We start from the raw sequence: 25612 nt of genomic DNA on the forward strand, positions 1-25612 counted from the left end.
TACTTTTCTTTGTTCTTATTATAAGCTGTATATTCTAGTATTCGCCATGGAATGTTTTACCAGATACACTTAAATTATTAAAACCTAATATTAAAATTTTAATTATTTTTCTTAGCACAAGTTATTTTGAAACTCCATTTATTAACCCTTTGACTGTTTTATATAAAAGTCTACTAAAACCTTACATTTTTATTGCTCTCTTATGCAACTAATATTCTTGAATATAAGTTTATTTCATTCCTTCCTACTTCTCCGACCCTGCATGGAGGCGCATTGCCTAGTGTTAGAAGAGCCCCTTGTGGGTACATACTGGTGGTGAATTACCTTGGGTCTATAATTGTCGTTATTTTTGCTTCATTGCTGAAAGAGATTTAAACATTTTTTTTTAAAGACATGATCTCTCTATGCAGCCTTGGTTGGTCTGGGACTCATTGTGAAGCTCAGGCTTCCCTTGAACCTACAACAATCCTTCTGCTTCAGCTTCTGAGTGCTGCGATTGTAAGCATGTACCATCATACCTGGACAGCTTTTGCCAATTTTAAGGCTTTTTTCCCCTCCCACTGGAATGAGGACTTTGTTGCCATTTTGAGAAGTTGGGGGTTTGTTCTCAATCTTTTGCTCCCCTCACTCTGCTGTTGGTTTACCAGAGGTCTTTATTTAGAATCCTTGTAACTTATATACTTGGCGTACAGTATGTCTCTGGGCTTATTTTAAGTAGCCCTTGACAATTTCCAGATAACTTTTCAATATTGCTTCTGACTTGTTCTGCCAGTGATTGATTGGGTGGTTGGTTGGTTGGATTGTTAGTTGGTTGGTTAGTTGGTTGGTTGGTTAGTTGGTTAGTTGGTTGGTTGGTTAGTTGGTTGGTTGGTTAGTTGGTTGGTTGGGTGGTTGGTTAGTTGGTTGGTTGGGTGGTTGGTTAGTTGGTTAGTTGGTTGGTTGGGTGGTTGGTTAGTTGGTTAGTTGGTTGGTTGGTTAGTTGGTTAGTTGGTTGGTTGATATCCTAATTTTGGATGTATTCAGCTTGACCTGTGCCCTCTCCTGATTTCAATGCCTTCTCTATTCAAACAGCATCCAGGGTTAATTTATCCTGTCTTACCTTCTTAAAATATGGAAGATAATCAGTAAATTTTCATTGAATGAAGTGGTAAAGTTTCTCCCTTGATATTACATGAAACCAATGTTTTGTTAGGCATACAAGGATGGACCTAATACAGTCTTCTTAATTTTCTCTTGTAAACATTGATGCCCCTGGTTTAAATGGCTTGGCCAATGCCATGGAACTTAATAGGGTCAGATCTGATTCCAAGTTCTTTGTTCTTTATAACTGACATAGCATTTCTTCTTTTAATTCAAAATATTGCAATACAGATAATGACAATTCAGATCATGATTTTCACCATCTCACCTGCCCCCGTCCCAGAGATGTAATCTATGTCTTCTATGGATGACCATGGAGAAGTAAGAAAGTTGGAAGTGAGGTGTGAATGGGCAGTGTGAGATTTGAGACTTAATTCAGGGGACTGGAGAGGTGGCTCAGCAGTTAAGAGTACTGACTACTCTTCCAGGGGTCCTGAGTTCAATTCCCAGCAACCACATGGTGGCTCACAACCATCTGTAATGGGATTCAATGCCCTCTTCTGGTGTGTTTGAATACATAAAATAAATAAATAAATAAATCTTAATGAAAAAGAGTTCATTCAGGAAGGCTTCGGTAGCTCTAAGTTTAAGACTTACTGGTTGGGAGGCCTTGGTATCTTTCCTTCATTGATTTCATGATGTCACAGGCAAAGCCATATATTTACAATGAAATATTTTATACAACAGAGTGACAAGGAGTGTTTAGAAAATGATGAATAAAGACTGTGCCGATGCCTGAATATTTAACCCTGAGAGACGCTTGAATAAGAGAAAAGCGGAAATCAGGACTGCACCTGCGGATGCTGAGGAACGGCCTAATGGGGAGAGCAAGAAAACAACAGGGAAACGAGGAGGTGAACTCCAGTGCACAGGTGAACTGAGAGCCAGGTACCCTTGTTAGTACCAGTTATCAAGGGGACAAATGTGATGCTGTCCTCTGAAGAAATCAGTGCAGTAGAAATATTTTTATGAAAAATTAAATTACTGTTATGTAGATTACAGTTTTGAGAGATTTACTCTGAGAATAAATCTCTTATTTGCTCGTTTAGTCTTTCAGTTATGTTGTTCTCAGTACTGAAAATAAAATGCTATAAAGGGGGAAGGCTCCGCTTCATGACTCTCTCTCCCACTTTTTTCCATCCCTGGCTTTGAAACATTGTTACATTGTTGTTCGATCTCTCCCAAATCTCTTTATAGGATGTTACCTCATAAGAATGGGCTACATAGCTTTGTGATAATTGAAACAGGGGAGACACTTCAATGTTTCTTTACTTTTAGAAACAGTAACTATTTTTACAGGTTTTTTTTTTTCTGGCTCCTTAAAAAGAAACTCACAAGTTCCAAGTCACCAGGGAACATGACTCTAGGAAGGGAGGCATAGTCCTGATTTGCAGAACAAAGATTGACCAGTGGCATCATTGGGGATGGGAGGAGATTATGTACAACCAGACCCCAGCCTACAGACATGCTGGCCAAGGGCTTCTTGTCTTTATCTTCCAAGGGACAAAGCAATGAAGTCAGGCTAGCACACTTCACGTTCCTTTCACCCTAATACGGACTGTCATAGTATCTCAGAATAGAGAGATCTGAGGTGTCACAAGACACTGTCTTTCCAGGCAGCCATCTGCATGTGAGCCATCTGTCTGCTTCTTTAGTCATTACTCATGTCCCTGAGAAACTAATTGCTTTATCTACTAATCCTTCAAAGGCTTTAAAATACTGTTGATCAAAAATGGAAAAAGATGATACTTAATTGAATATAGCCCCCATCCTTATGCTCTGGAATAAGACGGAATATTGAAATTTTAATTGTAATTAGCATACCAAGTTAAACAAGAATGTTAATCCTACAACACGTGTAGTTTTTCCTGCCAATTGCCCTTTGTTTTAGTTAAAATTTAATCAGTGTGGTTGACTAAATTAAATGGTTTTTGTCTTCATGGTTTTAGGTTGCCTGCTTATGATACAAACGTTCAGAAAGAGGTGACCGTTCACTCAAACCATGTATTTAATCTTATGCTTTTCGGAATCTAGCGTTTAACCAAATTCAAGGGAATTTTGAAAATAGAAACATGGGAGAGCGTTGCTCATTTTTCAGACAGCATCTAGACTAACTCCTTCACAAACCAGCCTTTCACTAGGTTATTTGATTTGATTTTTTAGAAAGGTCCATAACTTAAATCTAACGATATCATTTTCTCTAATTTTATTATTAATTTTACTTTATGTGTACAGATATTTTGCCTACATATATGTCTATGAGCCACTCGTATGCCTAATGCCCATAGAGACGGTAAGAGCTGACAGATTCTCCTAGAATAGGACCCACAGAACAATGAAGTGAATGCTGGGAATTGAACCTCAGTACTTTGGAAGAGCACCCAGTTCTCTCAACCACTGAACCATCTCTTCAGCACCTAACGCCACCTTCTTAACAGCATGGAATATTCTTTCAAAATGTGAAATGAGCAAATTTATATTCTGCCATCTCGCCACTCACCAACCATTCAGTCCAGCTAGCCATGAGCCCGCTCCTTGAGCAGATGGCTATTGTTAGCATGTAATAATTACTGGGCATACGAAGACAAAAGTAGAAAGAAGTCTGATTTCATAGAGCCTAAATTCTAGTATGGAACAAAAAGTACTTTGTAAAATTAGCCTGTAGAGTTTGTTTCAATTAAGTATCATCTTTTCCCATTTTTGATCAACAGTATTTTAAAGCCTTTGAAGGGTTAGTAGATGAAGCAATTGGTTTCTCAGGGACATGAGTAATGACTAAAGAAGCAGAAATGCCCCCCACACCACCCCCTAGCTTCATGTATCTGAATGTTTGCTCCCCAGATGGTGAAACTGTTGGGGAAGGTTACAGAACCTGTAGGAGGTCAGCCTTGTTGAAGGAAGTGTATCACTTGGGGTGGCTTTGAGACTGTATAGCTTGGCTCCACTATGTCTCCCCCGTTCCCATTTTCTTTCTCTTTCATTGTGTGAGTTGATGTAGTACAACTTCTCTGTTTCTTCTGTGGGTTAGTCTCAGGATCCTGCTGTCGTGTCTTTCCAACCACAATGGACAGACAGTATATGTCCCTTCTGGGACTGTAAGCTAAATGAACCCTTCCTCTTCTAACTTGTTTTGGGGTGTGGAATTTTATCACATGGAGAAACATAACAGATACAGATGGGAACTGTGGAAAACTTGGGGCAGAGGAGTGAGAGCAGACAGTTTGACTTTGGCGTTGGTTTTCATATCGAGAAGAGGCTGTGCGAGCGAAGGTTGGGAAGTTGGCTAAAGGTGATAGCTGAAGTAACTCGAGAGGCCGCTCCCCTGACCCTGGACCAAGATAATGGCAGCAAGATGGTGAGACATACAGATGCTGTTACAAATCAACGTGTTTGTCCAACTCTAGAAACAAAAGAAATGAAATGAAACCAGAACATAAGACCTTTGAATAGCAGAGGTGTATCCTTTACTAAGTTATTGGATGGGCCCGGAAGGAAGTGAAGACAGTTTGATGAGGGGAGATGTGGGATGGACAAGTTGATAAGTGTGTGTGTGTCCCCATAAGATATATTTTTATCCTTTAGATATGTGATATATGTATATATATTATATATTAAGGAATATCAAGTATAATTGTTTAAAATTTAAAATTTTTATTGTGTATTCCCATAAGATATATTTTATCCTTTAGATATGTGATATATATATTATATTATATTAAGGAATATCAAGTATAATTGTTTAAAATGTAAAATTATATATATATATATATATATATATATATATATATATATATATATATATATAAAAGTGGCAGAACCAGTTCCCCTGGATTCTCACTTCGCTCCAATCTGCGAGAGCTGCATGCTCTGACTCTGGCCAGCCGCTTTCATGCACTGTCCCCTTGGTGAGTTGTTACCAGGCCTGACACACCTGTGAGCCCTTCTAGTGTGGCACCGTGCCACGTTAGCCCCAGGCATTCTATAGCCTAGCACAGCTTCCAGAAATGAGACAGGTTCTTTCTCTGCCCACCCGGAACTTTACTCATATCCCCCGTAGCCTGGTAAAAATCAAAGCTCTAGAAACTTGTAGTTTAACAATTAGATTTATATATTAAATTCTCAAAATTCACTGCCAATTAATAAAGATAGAAACCGCCCCCCTAGACAAGATAGAAATTGACCTAGACTACCTGGATTGGAGTATCCTCCTCCTCTGTCACCATCTTTGTTCCCTCACTCCTCCTCCCCACTCCTTCCTAGACTTTTTCCCGCCTACCCTTCCTTCTCTAATGATAGGTTTCGCCTTATCCTGGACCACCTTGCTGCATAATGACACCATCCTACATATATATTTATCTTATGGACTGAAGAAAACCCAAGTAGGAGCCAACCCACTCTGAGAGCTTGAAGGTGGGCAAAAAGCAATGAGCAGACATGATAGGATGGTTCCAGTTCTCAAGGGGTTTACTCTTTAGAGGGATACAGACATGAAGAAATTAACCACACCAAGAACAGACCATCCTGGGCTTCAAGACCACAATGCGTTCCCTACCCTACTTTTCCTTGGGCTCGATAGATGTGGCCCTGTCTATGGTTCAAACTTTTAGCACATTTTTCAGCCTTCAGAGTAGGAACAATCAATGTCACACCTCATCTGATGACAATCCCTTTCTGGATACCTTCAGAGATAAGACCAGAAGAGATTTTTATCGCCTTGCATGTACTTGCAAAGCACTCTTTGAAGGGTATATGATTATGTGTCTCTTTGAAAAAGACTTCGGTGAAATCAAATCCTTCTGCTGATTTCTCTCGGCTTCCTTCTGTCTGATTTGATAACTGTTTGCTTCATGTTTTTGCCCAAAGCTGAGGACCGTACAGGCTAACACATGTCTTCACCAGCATATTAACACGGACAAATTGTATCGGTGCTTATGTGTAATGGTGTGGTGAATTGGTAAGCAGCCTCTTGAGTTTTCACAACAATGTCTTTTCTGAGATTGGTTTTGGATGAATGTAAGGAATATCAAGTATAATTGTTTAAGAATTTAAATTTTTATGTTTAATGACTATGTATAAGAATTAAAATAATTATGGTGGAGTATGAGATTTTAAGCATTTTTCTTTTCTAATATCATCAATATTTAAAATATATTTAGGAAAGTATTAATATCATGATTTCATATTACATTAAAATAATGGGACTCAACATTTAAAAATTAATACTTTGGTATTTAGGGTTTAGGGAAAATCTATCTATCTATCTATCTATCTATCTATCTATCTATCTTCTATCTCTTTATTGCTTAACTCTTTATCATCTATCTATCTATTTATCTATCTATCATCTATCTGTCTGTTTGTGTACCTATCATCTATCTGTCTGTATGTCTGTGTGTCTGTCTGTCTATCTATCTATCTATCTATCTATCTATCTATCTATCTATCTATGCTCTATCATCTCTCCCCCTCCCTCTTTCCCTCTTCTCTTTCTTTTTTGTGTGTTTATCCCCTCTCTTCCCCCACCCCCCCTGTTCATATCGCTTAGAACGTAACTCTGTCCTTGCGTTGTCAAAGGAACAAGAGGGACCCACTGAAGGGAGCCAGGCTATCATGCTTTTTCGATGCCTGCCCTTCAGGGTCAGAGAGAGGGAAAATGCCAGAATAAAAAACTGCTGTGCATCTCTGTTCAGCATTGATGACGCCCCTGTGGGCTGCACACGAGGGACCGTGCTCCTCTGCTCAGTGCCATTCTGCATGGATTGCTGATCGCAGGCTCCTCCCACTCTAGTAGGAAAGGAACAAGGTCAGGCGGTCAAACCTCTTCACTGAAGCTGGGAGGGAACGTTCTCTACCTCCAGCTTATGATCCCAGTGAGCCCAGTTCCCCAGAACACAGACATATAGCTAGGGTAACAAGATGGTCCCTAAGCTGAGACAAGAAGTGGGAAGGAGAAGGTAGGGAATTGAACACAACTGAGAAGAAAATCAAAGATCACTGCTCCCTGATGTGGCACCTATCTGATATTAAATTCTGATTTGGGGGTGTGACCATGGATGGTATCTATGAACATCAGGCAATACTTTCTTGCTAAACATTCCAGAAAATGGAAACTGTAATGATTTGATTTGCTGTATTTTACTAGAAACTGGAAAAGAATCATTTGGTTCAGGGACAGAAATGCACAGGAGGCCCTACTACCTCAACCTTTGGCTGAATTCTCGTGGGTTAATAGTTTTCACTTCGGATAGCTTTTCGATATTTAATTTAACAGAAGCCAGCAGACAAACCTACTAGGATGAAACATTGTGGGTGACCTCAGTATGAGAAACTTTCTATCTGGTGGTGATGTCTAACTAGAAAGAGGCCTGATAACCTTTATTAATTGATTTTAGTTTCCTTTTATCAAAATTTCTTCATGTTCTTGTATCCCTGGAACTTTCATAAGTAGTTTTAGCATCGGTGCTTGCCTGCGTTCAAGCTTTGTTTGAACGGACTTGGTCACTGCCTCTCACATTCTTTCCCACTGGCGTTTCCCTTCCTTAGCTTTGCACCTGTGGCTACCATACATTAAAGACAAGACTCACCAACACACATGAAGTCATACACACCAAAGGAAGTTGACCGTCCCCTGTCCCTCCAGCCTCTCCAATCCACACCTCTTGTCCTGTGGACATTTCTATCGGTCCTAACTTGACTCGGGATGCCTTTGATGTTCTTAGCCTGTCGGGAAAGCGTCCTAATGGATCCTAACACTCCCTTTGATAGGACTTTCACAAAGAGATATGTAGCTCAAACACAGGCACTCTTAGAATCCACTTCTGAAACAGAGGAGGTAATTTCGGATGTGCCATCATCCTAGACTATTTTCAAACTCTTTGAGTTCAATGAACATACACTTAATAGTAAGGCAGAAATATTCCAGAGACACTGTTGAACGGCAAACAAGCAGAACGTATGTGTAGCTCAGAGGCAAAGATAGAGTTCCCACCCTCCTCAGTCACCCGACCATCCAAACCGCTCCAGGAATCTCATCCTGCCAGCTTGGAAGAATATCTTTCATCATGAGAACTTTTATGTTCCAAAGATGTAAAAATACAAAAGGAGAAGCTCTTTAGATTCCCTGCCCCCTTTGACGGACTCCTGCATTGACTCTCATGCCGCACAACTTTGAAGTCACACACGGGCTATTTCTTGTAAACTGTATTAGGCACTTGATATCACAGTTTGAGGATAAAGCTCCCCAGAGTGGCGAAGGTTGTTCTGAGATATTAGATGGGCCATCAGGTGACACAGGTTCTCGAGGTCTGGGCTTAAATCAGTAGATGGCAACTTTCATGGGAGGGGAGTGTGTGGATCCAATTTCACTAAGAAATCCTTGCAATTGAAGCCACTTGAAAAGAAACAGCTTTCCCTAAGGTGTTCAAGCAAAGGCTGTTAAATACTTCTGAGATTCCTGGGAGAGAGAGGCAAGACACTGAGCTATACAAGTCATTGATTGGTAAGGCTGAGGCCGGTGTGCTCAGAATGCTCTGAAATGGAAGGAATATATATAATGTCATAGTGTTGTTGGAAACACCCAGGTGAGGTGCTTGTCCATTCACCTTCTGCTTTAGAAGCACCTCCGTGCGTGTTTGGTTTTGAGTGGACCGCGCATACTCAGCAGAGCACCAGAGCCATGCAGGAAGGGAGAGTAACCAAGCAGAATGTCTGGCTGCGCTGAGTCTGACAGGTCACCCCCTTTCAAAGAACAGGCGTCTAGAGATGAGGGTGCTAAGACCCAATATTGCCAGATATGCAGAAGTTCCAAGGGAAGTAGGAAATCTGAACTTTTCTTTTTACCTGTGAAAGCTCTTGCTATTTTAAATCTCTGGCAGCCGACATTTTCAAATGTTGGCAGCAGTGCAAAATTAAGAATGGGGAAAGTCGAATAAAACTTGCCCGTGTGTCAGATTTGGCCCCAGGCCACCCTTTTGTGACATCTGGAAAAAGCAAAGAGATAATAAAGCTAATAAATAAATTACTACCCTAGTCCCAGATGAGGACATCGGTGAGATTCCTGACTTTAGAGTCATGGATGGGTAACTAGGTCATTTCTGTGCGCTTAGATCTCTATTCTGGTGCTAGCTCCATTCTTGGTAGTCATAGCTTAGAGTCCATGCAGTGTGCGGTGACAGCCTGGATATACACAACTTTTGGGGACTGTCTTAGTCAGGGTTCCTATTCCTGCACAAATGTCATGACCAAGAAGCAAGTTGGGGAGGAAAGGGTTTATTCAGCTTACTCTTCCACATTGCTGTTCATCACCAAAGGAAGTCAGGACTGGAACTCAAGCAGGTCAGGAAGCAGGAGCTGATGCAGAGGCCATGGAGGGATGTTTCTTACTGGCTTGCTCCCCCTGGCTTGCTCAGCCTGCTCTCTTATAGAACCCAGGACAACCAGCCCAGAAATGGCACCACCCACAATGGGCTAAGCCCTTCCCTATCAATCATTAATTGAGAAAATGCCTTACAGCTGGGTCTCATGGAGGCATTTCCACAACCAAGGGTTCTTTCTCTGTGATAACTTCAGCTTGTGTCAAGTTACATAAAACAGACCAGTACAGGGACCCTCTGTTACTAACAGTGTACCACCTTGGGCATATGGTGGGGTGATGAATTAGAGAGAGCTGAGCCATCTCCCAGTGAAACCATATGATATGTCTGAGTTACGGGTTCTGATCTAAAAAAGGGGAGAGTGATACTTCACAAATTGGCTGTGTGATTTGGTGGGCCAGTGTTTGCCACAAAGCTAGAAAGAACAAGAGGAATTTACTCCTACAAATCTTTCTCCAAGCTCTCTGCTCTTCTATTTAAGGTGATTTCTTTTGCTAATGAGTGCGAAAAATAATGTAAGTTTACTTAGGGAAATGAATAAGCAAAACAAGCAAGAATCAACATACCAAGACATCCTCAAGCCTCCGTGTAAAGAGGCCATGGAAGTCATCAATTTACCAGAAGGTGGGAAGCTATGGAGGACTTGTGACGTTTGTGTGTCAGGAACCCCGTGACCTCAGCTCCTCCTTACAGTGGCCAAGTGTGTTGCTTACTTAAGTACACTTGAAATCCCTGGTGAATGCCTATCTAGTAGAAAGTCAAGTGGCTGGGATGCTGCATTTAGTTCATTCCCCTTTAGGGATTCCACCCAAGGGCCCCAGAAGAAAACAGCTGCAGTATTTGTCCATCTAAATCTGTCATTAAAAAAAAATACAAACCTCAGTGTTCCAGGGGGAGGCTAGAAGCGGCATTTAATTGGTTTGGGTTATACATGCTCACATGAGGCTCCATTTGAGGGTAGACAAGATGGCTCATGGAGGAAAGGTCTTGCCATCAAGCCTGATGACCTGAGTCTGATACATGCCTCAGGGTGCTCACAGCGATGGAAAATTGGCTCCAGAGACCTGTCCTCTCACTGCCAGAGGCATTCCATAGTGTTCATACGACCATGTCCACACACAAATAAATCAGTAAGATATAGAAAGAAAAGTCACTTAGCATATACTCCTCTCTCTATGCTGCCTATTATTTGAAATAAATTAAAATCTAATAGTGCCTCTAGAAGGTGATGTTAACCATCGTAGAATATGGCTTGTTCTTCTAACTGCATCCGGAGAGAAACGAACAGAGCAGTATAGTGCAGAAATTACTTCATTTGCAAGTTGATATGATAATCCAGGGTGAGAAGAAGTCAGTGGTTTTACTCTTATTACCAAATAAGACCCCCCCACACACACACCACACACACACAGGACATGGGTGTGTTACATTTCACAATATATACTCTAAAACAGATATGAATTAAGCACAAATTACTGTTCTCCAGCAAAAACGAGTAAATCAATATGCATTTTGTAATTTATAAATAACTAAATTATGATTATTTGGAAACTAACTGGAAGTAGGATTAAAAACACTTAATTACTTTGAAATTCTGTATGGTCTTTATGGGGAAAGTAGATATGCATGTACTCTCTTGAGTGAATTTTGAGAAAACAAGGCTTGATCAAGAGCCTTTAATGTGTTAGAAAGTGAGCCGGAAATGTTGACATGACCACCAGTGAGTGCATTTCATTGGCTCCTCTAGTTGAGTGAAGCACTGAGTTTTGATATTTGACAAACATTGGCAAGCTTGGTTCCAGGGACAGAATGCAGATTTCCATTCTGAGAGATGTTTAAATTTACTGAAATTGGGACTTTCCTTCGGTGGTGACACATTTATTTGTTTCCAATGTGACATAATCTCAGCTTTTTTTTATTGGTTATTTTATTTATTTACATTTCAACTGTTCTCTTCCTTCCCTGTTTCCCCTCCACAAACTCTCTATCCCACCCACCCCCCTGTTTCTATGAGGATGTTCCCCCACCCACCCACTCCTTACCCCTTCCCCTGCCCTGGCATTTCCCTACACTGGGGCATCGAGCCTTCACAGGACCAGGGACCTCTCTTCCCATTCATGCCAGACAAGACCAACCTCTGCTACATATGTGGCTGGAGCCATGGGTTCCTCCATGTGTACTCTTTGGTTGGTGGTTTAGTCCATGGGAACTCTGGAGGATCTGGTTGGTTGATATAGTTGTTCTTATGGGGTGGCAAACCCCTTCAGCTCCTTCAGTCCTTTCTCTAACTCCTCCATTGGGGGCCCTGTTCAGCTGTATTTTTAAAATTTTTTGTGTGTATGTTTGTATGTGTGAATGACCTTCCTCCACAGTCACATTTCTGTTTGTTCCATGTGTTTAAAAACTGGACTTATGTTTTAAGTCAGGGATCTACCTTTGACTTCACATGGTTTCTCCTTGGGCTGCGACTCTCTTCTTTGTGTCTTGTCATTAGACTCAGGCCCATACAGATGACACAAAATAATCAGGGGTCAGGATGCTTGACTTACTAAGGCCACGTGCACATGTTTTGGGGGTGAGGATGTAGCTATGCAATTTTGAGAACCCTGTCCCACGCACTATAGACGCCAGTGCTCATTATTTCAACTGTCATTAATAATTTTATGTTCAGTCTCGCATTCACTACCTGAAGTCTGATGGGAAAACAGAGAGTGGACTAGAACATAAGGTTTATACCATGTTCTACTCCATGCTTCTTGTTTGTATGTAATGTTTACATTTTCCATGAGCAAAGGGCTTGTGGGCCCATGACATGTGGGAAAATCGAAAGCAAAGCAAATATGAGACAGGTGTGTAGAGTATCTAAGTAGGCACATACCCTTCTCGGGTGCTACACTTTCCATTCAAACAAGATCTTGCAACGAAGGTAACAATTTTCTAAACACATAATAACCAAGGAGCCCTGATGTGTTTTTCTTTCTTTCCTGTATCCAAATGGAGGAGAAAAGCCCACAGTGTCTCTCTCTCTCTCTCTCTCTCTCTCTCTCTCTCTCTCTCTCTCTCTCTCTCTCTCTCTCTTCCCTCCCACTCCCCCACCCCCATGTGCCTCTCTCTCCACCTCTCTCTCCCTCCTCTCTCCACAATGGCATGTAGAGTCAGATGACACCCTTCAAGGGTCATTTCTCTGATTCTCTCTCTTCCTTGTTCTCTTTCTGGTTATCCCTGCCCAATGACAGGATGCCAGCTGGTCCAGGAGCTTCTGGCTGTTCTGTCAACCTCGCTGCCATCACATCTGGCTTTTTATATGAATTCTGTGGTTTAAATTCTTGTCAGCAAGCATATGACACTAGAACTTTCACCTGCTGAATCGTCTGCTCACCTTTTTTTTCTCCACTGATTCTTTTTTTTTAATTTAGAGAATACTTTATTAGTTTTTGTAATCAAACCCACGTAGATAAGACCTTACATATTTAATACAGTGTGTTACCCCTGTACAAATGGAAAAAACTTAAGTTCAACATTTCTAGACCAATATGGCTGTTAATTTCTGTACAGTGCCAACTCAACACAGTAAACGGGGATACTTTTTTCCAAAGTTGACAGCACAGCTAAAGTTTCAAAAAATTCAAATTATATATCTGTATATATAGATATTTATATTTATATAAAAAGACCAATAATAGCAGTGTGTTGTGCATCAACAGCAGCAACAGCTTTTCCAGGTTCTGCAGTCATCTGAACAAAACTGTAGAGACATCCAGCACACTCCATTAAAAAAAAAAAAAAAGTAAAAAAACAAAACCCGAGAAAACAGCACAGTTCTGTTACTCTTGTGGTACCTGGCACCATTTTTTTTTTAAATTAGCTTCTCAATCATCATCTGGAAAGAAAACATTCTGAGCAACATCATTAAAAACAGCTCTGATAAAGCACGGTCACTACTACGTATCATAAAGCAGGTACAAGCTATTTTACATCCACAGAGGTATGATACAGTACTGTCCTACATCTATAATACTAGAGGATACAATTTAAAAGGCATTATTTGAGACTTGATTCTACTTTTCCAGCAGAGGGCCCAAAGGATGGTGTGACACAGCTTTGTAAAGAAACATACTCTAGACAGGATTTCCTTTCACTAGTGGCACACTTCTAAGGATTCATTCTCTCCATGAATGTCAGCTAAAACCGTTATTAAAAAAATGAAATATCCCTAGAACAAAACCGTATAACCACCGGATTCACATGAAGATGACCTAGTGGAGACAAGCTGGACCTCACCTTACCAACAAGCTATCAAATCTGTTATGTTTAAACAGTGAGACCTCCAAGGAAGGAGATGCCAAGTAGTGCTTCAAAGCTTCGGACCACAATCAAACACAGCATCCTTTTCAACAGAAGCAGAAGCTCATCTGAATATGCTCAAGGATGCTGACATCAACATTTAATCATCTCCTCACTCATCCAGGAAGAAGGGGAGATCAGTTACTACTGTACTTTATTGTGTTCAACCAAATCACCATGTTACAAAAATAGCAAGCTGCCATAATAAAAAATAAGGCTCCTCTATCCAGCACCAGATAGCATCATTTTACTTTCAAGCCTAGAAATTGCACACTTGTATATAAACCAACCGAAGATGAGGATTTAGAGTTCATCTTGGTGGATTTTTCCTTTGATGAATATGTAGTGTCCTTCCTTATCTTTTTTGATGACTTTTAATTGAAAATTGATTTTATTTGATATTAGAATGGCTACTCCAGCTTGCTTCTTCTGACCATTTGCTTGGAAAGTTGTTTTCCAGCCTTTCACTCTGAGGTAGTGTCTGTCTTTGTCTCTGAGGTGTGTTTCCTGTAGGCAGCAGAATGCAGGGTCCTCATTGTGTATCCAGTTTGTTAATCTATGTCTTTTTATTGGGGAGTTGAGGCCATTGATGTTGAGAGATATTAAGGAATAGTGATTATTGCTTCCCGTTATATTCATATTTGGATGTGAGGTTATGTTTGTGTGCTTTTCTTCTCTTTGTTTTGTTGCCAAGATGATTAGTTTCTTGCTTCTTCTAGGGTATAGCTTGCCTCCTTATGTTGGGCTTTACCATTTATTATCCTTTGTAGTGCTGGATTTGTAGAAAGATATTGTGTAAATTTGGTTTTGTCATGGAATATCTTGGTTTCTCCATCTATGTTAATTGAGAGTTTTGCAGGATACAGTAACCTGGGCTGGCATTTGTGTTCTCTTAGGGTCTGTATGACATCTGTCCAGGATCTTCTGGCCTTCATAGTTTCTGGCGAAAAGTCTGCTGTGATTCTGATAGGTCTGCCTTTATATGTTACTTGACCTTTTTCCCTTACTGCTTTTAATATTCTTTCTTTATTTTGTGCGTTTGGTGTTTTGACAATTATGTGACGGGATGTGTTTCTTTTCTGGTCCAATCTATTTGGAGTTCTGTAGACTTCTTGTATGCCTATGGGTATCTCTTTTTTTAGGTTAGGGAAGTTTTCTTCTATGATTTTGTTGAAGATATTTACTGGTCCTTTGAGCTGGGAGTCTTCACTCTCTTCTATACCTATTATCCTTAGGTTTGATCTTCTCATTGAGTCCTGGATTTCCTGTATATTTTGGACTAGTAGCTTTTTCTGCTTTACATTATCTTTGACAGTTGAGTCAATGATTTCTATGGAATCTTCTGCTCCCGAGATTCTCTCTTCCATCTCTTGTATTCTGTTGGTGAAGCTTGTATCTACAGCTCCTTGTCTTTTCTTTTGATTTTCTATGTCCAGGGTTGTTTCCATGTGTTCTTTCTTGATTGCTTCTATTTCCATTTTTAATTCCTTCAACTGTTTGATTGTGTTTTCCTGGAATTCTTTCAGGGATTTTTGCGATTCCTCTCTGTAGGCTTCTACTTGTTCTCTAAGGGAGTTCTTTATGTCTTTCTTGAAGTCCTCCAGCATCATGATCAAATATGATTTTGAAACTAGATCTTGCTTTTCTGGTGTGTTTGGATATTCCATGTTTGCTTTGGTGGGAGAATTGGGCTCCGATGATGCCATGTAGTCTTGGTTTCTGTTGCTTGGGTTCCTGCGCTTGCCTCTCGCCATCAGATTATCTCTAGTGTTACTTTGTTCTGCTATTTCTGACTGTGGCTAGACTGTCCTATAAGCCTGTGTGTCAGGAGTGCTGTAGACCTGTTTTCCTGTTTTCTTTCAGCCAGTTATGGGGACAGAGTGTTCTGCTTTCGGGCGTGTAGTTTTTCCTCTCTACAGGTCTTCAGCTGTTCCTGTGGGCCTGTGTCTTGAGTTCACCAGGCAGGTTTCTTGCAGGGGAAAAGTTGGTCTTACCTGAGGTTCCGAGGCTCAAGTGTGCTCGTGGGGCACTGCCTAAGTCCTCTCCGCGGCGGCAGCAACCGAGAAGATCTGCGCCGCTCTTTCCGGGAGCCTCCGTGCACCAGGGTTCCAGATGACGTTTGGTGTTTTCCTCTGGCGTCTGGATGTGCACAGAGTGCAGTCTCTTCTGGTTTCCCAGGCTTGTCTGCCTCTCTGAAGGTTTAGCTCTCCCTCCCACGGGATTTGGGTGCAGAGAACTGTTTATCCAGTCTGTTTCCTTCAGGTTCCAGCGGTGTCTCAGGCGCAGGGGTCCTGCCGCTCCTGGGCCCTCCCCTACGGGAACCCAGAGGCCTTATACAGTTGCCTCTTGGGCCAGGGATGTGGGCAGGGGTGAGCAGTGTTGGTGGTCTCCTCCGCTCTGCAGCCTCAGGAGTGCCCACCTGATCAGGCGGTGAGGTCTCTCTCCCACGGGGTTTGGGAGCAGAGAGCTGCTGCGGGCCGGGATCCGCGGGTGTGGGACTTCCGGTAAACACAGGAAGTGCCGGTCCTAGAGGAATTTTGCCTCTGTGTGTCCTGAGTTCACCAGGCAGGTTTCTTGCAGGGGAAAAGTTGGTCCTCCCTGCGGTTCCAAGGCTCAAGTTTGCTCGTGGGGTACTGCCTAAGTCCTCTCCGCTGTGGCAGCAACCGGGAAGATCTGCGCCGCTCTTTCCGGGAACCTCCGTGCACCAGGGTTCCAGATGGCGTTTGGTGTTTTCCTCTGGCGTCTGGATGTGCACAGAGTGCAGTCTCTTCTGGTTTCCCAGGCGTGTCTGCCTCTCTGAAGTTTTAGCTCTCCCTCCCACGGGATTTGGGTGCAGAGAACTGTTTATCCGATCTGTTTCCTTCAGGTTCCAGCGGTGTCTCAGGCGCAGGGGTCCTGCCGCTCCTGGGCCCTCCCCTACGGGAACCCAGAGGCCTTATACAGTTGCCTCTTGGGCCAGGGATGTGGGCAGGGGTGGGCAGTGTTGGTGGTCTCCTCCACTCTGCAGCCTCAGGAGTGCCCACGTGATCAGGCGGTGAGGTCTCTCTCCCACGGGCTTTGGGAGCAGAGAGCTGCTGCGGGCCGGGATCCGCGGGTGTCTCTCCACTGATTCTTGACTGTTGAGTAAGCCAAGTATAGAGAATATTGGTAGGGGATGTTCTTTATCAAGAAGAAGAATGAAAATAGCTGAGATAGTTTTGTGCACTACTTCTGTTGTGCTGGGAAAAAAGAATATTAACAGGTCTACCAGATATAATAAATAAGTTGGTCAATTTCAATTATTCTGTCTATATGTTTAACAGTTTTCTGTTTGTACTAAAACTGGAATTAATCCAAGAACAGTAGCATGTTCCTATAATCTCAGCAGCTTATGAAGCTAAAGTGAGATGATTGTAGGGCTTTTTTCCTCTAAATTATTGTTCATTGAAAATTTTCTCATACAATGTATTCAGATCCTATTTCTCCTCCACCAACTCTTCCCAGATCCTCCCTACTTTCCCACCAACCCAATTCCATATACTTTTTTCCTTTCATTCCTCCTTCCTTCATTCCTTCCTCTATCTTTCTTTAAAAAACAAACTCAAGCCCAAACCAACAAAACACATAATCAGAAACCATAATATAAAAACAAAGACTAGTAAGATCTTTTTTAAAAAGAAAAGAAAGCAAAATAATAATGCACAACACACAGACACACACACACACACACACACACACACCACCACCACCACCACCACCACCAACAACAACAACAACAATAACAACAACAAAAACATTGGATTTATTTTGTGTTGGTCATCTACTCCTGGTCATAGGGCCAGTACTCCAGTGTGGTTAATATACCCAATGAGACTCCACTGGAGAAGACTAACTTTTCTTTTGCATTCCAGTACCAATGGCAGATAGCTTCTTTGTTATCTGCTCCTATCCATGTCTACTTCTTCTTCTTAGTACTAAGACCCCTTCTGGCTTAAACCTATGCTTGCCCTCCATTCACTGCCACAGTCTTTGCGAGTTCATATGTGCATCTGTCCTGCTGTGTCTGGAGGACACCGTTTCCCTGGAGTTGTTCATCCCCTCTGACTCGTACAAACTTTCTATATCTTCCATCTAGCTCCCTGAGTCCTGAAGGGAGGGGTTTATCATACTCAGGACAAAATACACCTAAGACTCTCACTCTATATATTATTCAGTTTTAGGGCTTGCATTTTCAGAGGTTAGCCCATTATCATCACGGCAGGGAGTGTGGTGATAAGCGGGTAGATGTGGTGCTTGATAGAGCTAGAACTTGCTTCCCTCTCTCAGTTATACTTGCATGAGTTTTCTGTTGCTGATTTGTTCATTCATTGTTTAAGCTTCCTTTTTCATTCCTTTTTACAAGTTAGAAGGTTAGCTGGGTGGAATCTTGACCCGAGTTTACCGTTCTCTATTTCATTTAGCATCAGGCTTTTCTTAAAACTTTTTATCTCTTTGAGAACAAGATTTGGCTTCAAGATGCTCCTTTCTCCTTAAGTTGCGTATGTTGCATTTTTGTTTGTTGTCCAGCTTGTTCCTTTTCATTAAAAGTCTGCATAATGGTGATTGCTAACAACCACATGACAGAGTCAATATTAAGCTGTCTTGAAATCTCCTCTGCTAACACCATTAATACAAAACTCTTCAATTTAGCTCTAGGCAGATTTTTGGGAAAAGGGTAAAAGGCAGCCACATTCTTTACCAAAATATCACAAAAAAGATCTCTAGATCACTTACTAATATTCTTTCCTTTTGAAACTTCTTAAATCAGTCTGATAAAGATCAATCCTCCTCAGCACCCTTGACCGTGTTCCTACTATAATAACCATTAAGCCCCACCTAAAGCTTTCAACTATTTTTCTAGTCCAGTCTCAAAACCTTCTATATTCCCCCAGCAAACAGTATGGCCATGCTTATTATAGTCATACCTGACTCCCCGATACCAAATTTTGTCTTAGTCACTATTGCTGTGAAGAGACACCACAGCCATAGTAACTATTGAAGAGAAAACAGTTAATTGTGACCTTCTTACAGTTTTAGAGGCTAGCTTACTATCATCATGTTGGGGAGCATGGCAGCATGCAGGCCACCCTGGTGCCAGAAAAACAGCTGAGGGTGGGGGAGAAGGAGAGACTGGGCATGTACTTTTGAAACCCCCAAACCCTACCCCCCAGTGACATACTTTCTCCCATACGCCACACCTCCAAATCCTTCTAATCCTTTTAGTTCTTCTCCTTAGTGATAAAATATTTAATACAGGAGCCTAGAGAGACCATTCTTATTCAAAACACTATAGGAACCAACTCAGGTCCTCTGGAAGAACAAGAACTCTTAATTTATATCTCTTCAGTGCCAGAACTTGGTGTTTTGAGACCAAATTTAGAAACTAGAAATGTCTATTCACAACATGTATCCTTTGGAGTCTTTATTTGCTTGCCCTTAAGTCCATACATTAAAATCAAAGTTTAAAATTAGGAGGTGGGAGTTGGGGAAGCAATTAAGATATGGAAGTGTGCCCTTCCTAATTGTGGTTAATACCACAAAGGAAGCACAGACAGATGATTTACTCTTGACTATGTGAAGACATAAAAAGATTGTTATATGAGAATCAAAAAAGTTCTGATGCTAGGCACCAGATATAACACTCTGATCTTGGACTTCCAAGAGTCTAGAACTGTGGGAAATAAATTAAAACACCGGAACTATCCAGTCTGTGGAATTTTGTTAGAGTAGCCAGAACTAAGACAATCTGTTTATTGTTTCTAGATCCTTCACGTAGAAAATGTGATTTTTTTCTCTCCCCCCCATATTGAAGAACCTATAGAAAATAGATATAGAACATAAACACACCTGAGAAATTTGTAAACCTTATAGCTTCAAGCAGACCTTGTTTGTCACCTGGAAGTCCTTTTTGTCTACTTGCAATCACTCCAAACCACCAAAGAAAGGTATTATACAAATTAACACCGACAGCGGTTTTTATCCACTTTTAGACTTTATACAATAGAATTACACATTGTAGTACTTTTGTGTCCAGTGCTTTTGACCAGTATTGTATATATAAAGCAAAGCTCCCAGAATGTAAGGATTATAGTTGTTTATTTCATTCTATGGTAAGACCAGAATGTCTATTGCTGACAGACACATGAATGTTCTTTGCTTGTTTTTATAAATGCAGGCTAGAGTGTTGTCATCTGTGTAATTGATTGAACACACATACCCATTTATGTTGGCTATACGTTTAGCGTACAGCTACTGATACCAGGTATATTAATGTCAGCTTCAATGGATGCTACCACCCTGGGTTCTGAAGTAATTAGAATACTTATGCTCCAAGTAATAAGCAGGAAAAGACACATTGCTTCACATGTTTGCTAATGATGGATACATATTTGTTAATTCTTGGTGCACATAAGCTATTCTGATGGGTTCATGATGATAGTACATTGTGCTTAATGATTTATCTCTGGTTATCAATGGAAGGGCATTGTTCCACATGCTTGTAAGGTACAGGATGCCTCCTCTCGTAAAATGCCTGGTAGAATGCTTCTGTGCATTAATGTTTGTCCTTAAGTAAAACATACAGACACTCATAGGTACTGAGGCTAAATCAAGAAATAGGAGACTTGGGAAGAGACTGGATTTGTACTTGGGCACAGGGTTGGTGCCATTATTTAAAACAATGAGTTTTCTTGTTCATTTAACACCTCTGGTTCTGATGACATTATAAGGCAGGAGATGGCCAGATGTCAGAATGTCAACAGTGGAGTTCTTATCCACCAGAACTCTGACTCAGTAAGTGTTTATTCATTATAAATTTGTAAGTTTGTGGCATTAAATGATATAAATACAGAATTTCTATCTATTTAATTTTTGTGATATTTTCTGTTGGATTTCTCTTTCTTCTACATACACATAATAAAAGCTCTGTTATTATTTTTTATAATATATATATATATATATAATTTATATAAAATCTTTTCCCATTCTGAATGTTTTCATTTCTTTACCCTAGTGGCATTTTTGCTCATTTATTGATTGTTGGTGGTTGTCGTCATTCACTTCTTTGCTTGTTTGTTTTCATCCTGTGTCTCAAACTCAGTACCTAGTCCATGATGGTACCTGCTTTGTAAAGCACTTTACTGCTAAGTTACATTCTGAGCCCCTTCAATGGCATATTTTCATGGACAGTTATTTAATTTAAACTTGTCAAACTTACTACTTTTTATTTCTAAGATTAATGACCTTTCTGTTCCATATAAAGAAATACTTGGTTAGTCAAAGTCCGTGTGTGCGTGCGTGCGTGCGTGTGTGTGTGTGTGTGTGTGTGTATTCTATTTCTTTGAAATTCTATTTTTATTTGAAATTTTTCTTAATTTTCATATTTAGAGCTGAAATTTTTGTGTGTTCTGTGGGATTTTTTAAAATTTTAAACTCATAATTTAATGTGAATTAATTGACCCAGAACAATTTTCTGAGAGAATATATTTTTTCCTTGAAGATAATATCTTCAAAACCCAGTTGCCTGAACATACTTACTAAATGTGTTCTACTTCGCAGATCTGCATTACAGAACCCCACAGTTTTCTTTTGCTGTGTTTAAGTCTTTCAGTGTCCACTTTCTTCAAGAGTTCCTGAGTATTGCAGACACTTTAGGTTCTCACATATAGCTGAAACTTTGTCTTACACATAGAACGTAAAAGATTGTTCGTTTGAACACTTTGTTCATGAATGGATTGACTTTGTTTTGAGAAAATTGACAAAATAATTATGTTCATGCATTCTCTATTATTTTTGAGACAGTGTTTTACTGTGAAGCCTTGGCTGTCTATCTGGTCTATGTTGATTCTAGAAACCACATAAATGAGAAACATCTAGGTTTACTTAGAGTATATTTTGTAGCTGTGATTATGCAGTATTATTTATAAATTGAGTTTGTCATTTATACTTTTATTAGATATAATTTTAGGCACCTGACATATTTTGGTTCCATTGCAAATAGTATTTTTGTAATGTTTTTGTTTCACTTTTTTGCTGCTCTTTATAGATTAGGTCAAAGGTACAAGAACTGCTAAAGTTTAGGTGGCATATTCAGACAAGAGTTCTTGATTTAGAGACAGCTAGCATTCTTGTTCTGGAGAGATGGGAATCTGTAGAAACATGAGCATATTAATGGGGAATTTTCAATATTAAGTCTCTGGAATTCTATGTTTTGGTTTTCAGTTAATCAACTATTTAGACCTTGCATGTATAGAATCACATGTCTTCAGTTGATAGAGTAGACCTTGTATGTATATAATCACATGCCTTCAGTTGATAGAGTTTTGTCTTTCCATTTCAAGTCTTTCATTTAAATTTTGTCTTCTTGCTTTCCTGTATTTCTTTGAATCTCTAGTTAATGTTTCGTAGGAATGGAGATAGAGAACCTCCTGAGATTCTGTGTTCAGAGAGAACATGATCAAGCCACCATCCCCAACCTGGTTCAGGAAACATTTAGGAAGAGAAGGCAGAAAGATTTATTTGTTTTGACAATTACCTTTCTCAGAAAACTGATTTTTCATCTAAATTATGAAATTTCTTTAACTCTAAAACTTTCTTTAAAATATTTGCCCTCTAGTTTGTTGGAGTTAACATATTTTTAATTGATCTTGTTGTATTGACATTTGCTTTACACAGTAGCATAATGGCTAAAATGAACTTGCCATCATCAGGTTAAAGTGGATTTAGTATTTCAATATGTTGATTAGTTCAGTTGTGTTGAAAGATGAGATTATAAGTTTAAAACTGTTTCTCATATATTTGAAGACAATTGACTTCCTTTTGTTTTTAACTGTGACAGACAAATGTGAATTTTGAAAGTTTTCAGGTCTACATCAATTTAAATATATTTCTTCTGAAATCATACTACAATAGGAAACTAAAGTTCCTTTTTATTTTGGGTCATAAATAGTGGCTCAGTTGTCACATAATAGAACTGTCCAGTTGTCCATGGGTGCTTTGTTTCTAAATGGTTGTGTTTCGAGATTGATCATTGTGGTAAAAGTACTCTGAAATTATTCATATGCTTCAAGATGTATTGACATTTGTTTTACTCAATAGCACAATGTCTAATATGAACTTGCCATCATCGCTTCAGAGTGTAGACTCTCCCTTGTCAGATTTAGTATCTCGATATGTTGATTAGTTCAGTTCTATTAATACTGTTCTGATGTTTTTAGTAACTTCCCTGGATTTTAAAACTCTTGTTTGTTTGTTCAGCTATACAGGTTATAAAATTGATTATTTCTCATGTACTCTTGTAGACTTTTGTTATATATATTGAAGATATGTTTAATTTAGACAGATACATCTGTTGGTTGGATCGACTCATTAACAGTGAGAAAATATACTTTGCTACATGATCATATATCAAACTTTACAAACTTTAACATTTTACAATTTTAAAAATTTCCTTGATTTTGTGTTCGTTTCCACAGTACACCTTTTCAATTTAAGTTTTTTGATATTTTGTCCTAATATTTCAAATTCATCTCCACAAAAAATTTAGAGTTAAGTATTCCAAATTTAAAATCTTGGATGATAATCTTGGCTTTGTTTAATTCTTTACTGCGCATGATGGTGTGTATTAAACACATGATTTGACTTTATTTTCCTGTCTTTGTTCCTTTTTATTTTTCCTTATTCTTAAAAAAATTAAAATTAGCACACAAGGTAGGAGGTATCATTTTGGCATCTTGAACAAAGCATATTTTAATTTCAGTAGATCGTTTTTACCTCTTATCTCCTCCATCCTGGGTACCACCCTGTTTTGGTATAGCCTCTCTCCCTCTGTATCATGTGTCTTTTTGCCCTACTTTCATTTTTAATTTATGTTTTTGGTTAATTTTGAGATTATAATTTATCAGCACCATAATTTAATCATGGTATTTCCATTCTTTTATAAATTTTAATGTCTTTGCATTTCCCTTTTCTCTAATATCTTTTTTTTTTTTTTTTTTTTTTTAGGTTGGGAGGGAGTTCTGTGGCAGAACCTTTCCCTAATAAATAAAGATTTCAGGGAACCAATTACTGAGCAAGGAGAAGGCATGACTTCTGGTCTGAAAGGGGAAGAGGGAAGGCAGAAAAAGGTGACTTGCTTTTGGACAGGGAGAGCTGGGAGGAAAATGTAGCTGGTTTAGATGGCGGATCCTCCAGGATTCACCACGGAGGATTTAACTTAGACTGGCTTAAGAAATTAGGACGCTAGTTGCTGCGCCCAGCGATTGTGTTACCTGTTGATTCTAAGCTAAGTTTGTGTGGTGTTTCCCTTCATGCAGTGCTGCTGGCGGCAAAGCTTGGGTTTGGGAGAACTGCACCCCAGCTGCCCTTTGAATTTTGGCGGTGGGGCTGGCATGGCAATGAACCGAACTGCCATAGGAATTTAGCCAGTCTCAGAGCTCCCGGTCAGAGAGTCTGTGGCGATGAGGACAGACGAGGCCGGCGGGTTCCCTGCTGGTGTAGTGTAGGATGATGCCTTTTTTATTATTTCACACGACAGCATTCTCTTTTATGTCAAATTACCAGGTGTGTCAAATTACCAACAAAGTTCTGAACCAGTGATGTATAAGATAGGAACTGGGAGTGAGTCAGGTTTAAAAACTGCATGAATCTGTGTCACTCCAACAGATGTTCAGAGTTGAGAGGCCACAGCCCTTCCTTGTGGCCTACGGTGGTATTTGGAGCAGATTTTGCTTTGGCTTGAACAATTCACCTGTCTTCTCAGAGACTGTGGCCAAAATGGAGCTAAGGGCATAGAGACACACTGCATAGTGACTGTTTCCCTCAGCTGTGCTATCCTTAATTGCTGTCATAAGAATACACACATTGTTCCCACAAAAGAGTTATTTAGGGATTGTCTTAGTCTGTCTTTTTAAACTTCCATTTATTTTTATTTTATGTGCATTGGTGTTTCTCGTTGCACTTTAGCAGATCCTCTAGAAGTGGTGTTACAGACAGCTGTGAGCTGCCATGTGAGTGCTGGGAATCGAACCTGGGTCCTCTGGAAGAACCTCTGGGTCCTCTCAATGGCTGGGTTTTGTTTCTTTGTTTGTTTTTGTTTTTGTTTTTTTGGTGTTGTTTTAATACTAAGTAGCATGAAGTGCTTTATGTACATCACAGTTTTGATGGCGCTATTGTCCTGGTGTGAACCGTGGGCGGTGTCACTGCATGGCTGAGAAGGTAAGTACAGAAGAAGCTGCCTAGATACAGCAGGAGACTCTTTTGAAAGCTACCTAGGCAGGATGCTAACCCACTGCTGTGAGATGGGTATTAGCCCCCTTTAGTCATGATCTAACTACCTGCCACTAAGTTACATTCCTTACAATCTAAACCACCTCATGAGCATTACCATGGCAACAATGTTTCTAAACCACCCCAATAGCATCGCAGTGGCAACAAAGTCTCCAGCACAGGATCATTGAGGAACACATCAGAGCAGGGACCCATATCCCACCAAAATGGGAGCAATATACTTTCCTGCTTCTTTACTGATTGAATTAGATTTGACGGAAAGATAGTTGTTAGAAACACTGTATTAATGGATGCCTCTCTTCTTCTAAAGAATTCAATAGGTAAGTTGGCTCCTGCAGGCATCCTGATTGCACTGGAAACTATGTGTAAGCATTTAGAGGATGTCTTAAAGAATGTGCTGTGGTCCCTCTCTTAAAAATACTATGCCTTGGATGTCTACCAAAAGTCCTATG

General features: G+C 40.1%; 1 long non-coding RNA gene across 6 annotated transcripts in view; it reads left to right on the forward strand.

Moving 5' to 3' along the window:
* The window catches only part of LOC108351983 (uncharacterized), a 282038-nt gene that overhangs the window by 40310 nt on the left and 216116 nt on the right, over nucleotides 1-25612 (forward strand). For 2 of the 6 annotated variants that reach the window (XR_015629811.1, XR_015629809.1), the window contains one exon: nucleotides 1828-2012. The exons of 1 other annotated variant lie outside the window; for it this stretch is intronic. This is a non-coding gene — a long non-coding RNA (uncharacterized LOC108351983). Of the gene's footprint in view, nucleotides 1-1827; nucleotides 2240-25612 lie in introns of those variants that run through there. 3 more of the 6 variants (XR_015629806.1, XR_015629807.1, XR_015629810.1) reach the window with 3 other exon arrangements.

This window comes from Rattus norvegicus, chromosome 9, assembly GCF_021556685.1.
Source record: "Rattus norvegicus strain SHRSP/BbbUtx chromosome 9, alternate assembly SHRSP_T2T, whole genome shotgun sequence".
In the NCBI taxonomy this organism is placed as follows: domain Eukaryota; kingdom Metazoa; phylum Chordata; class Mammalia; order Rodentia; family Muridae; genus Rattus; species Rattus norvegicus.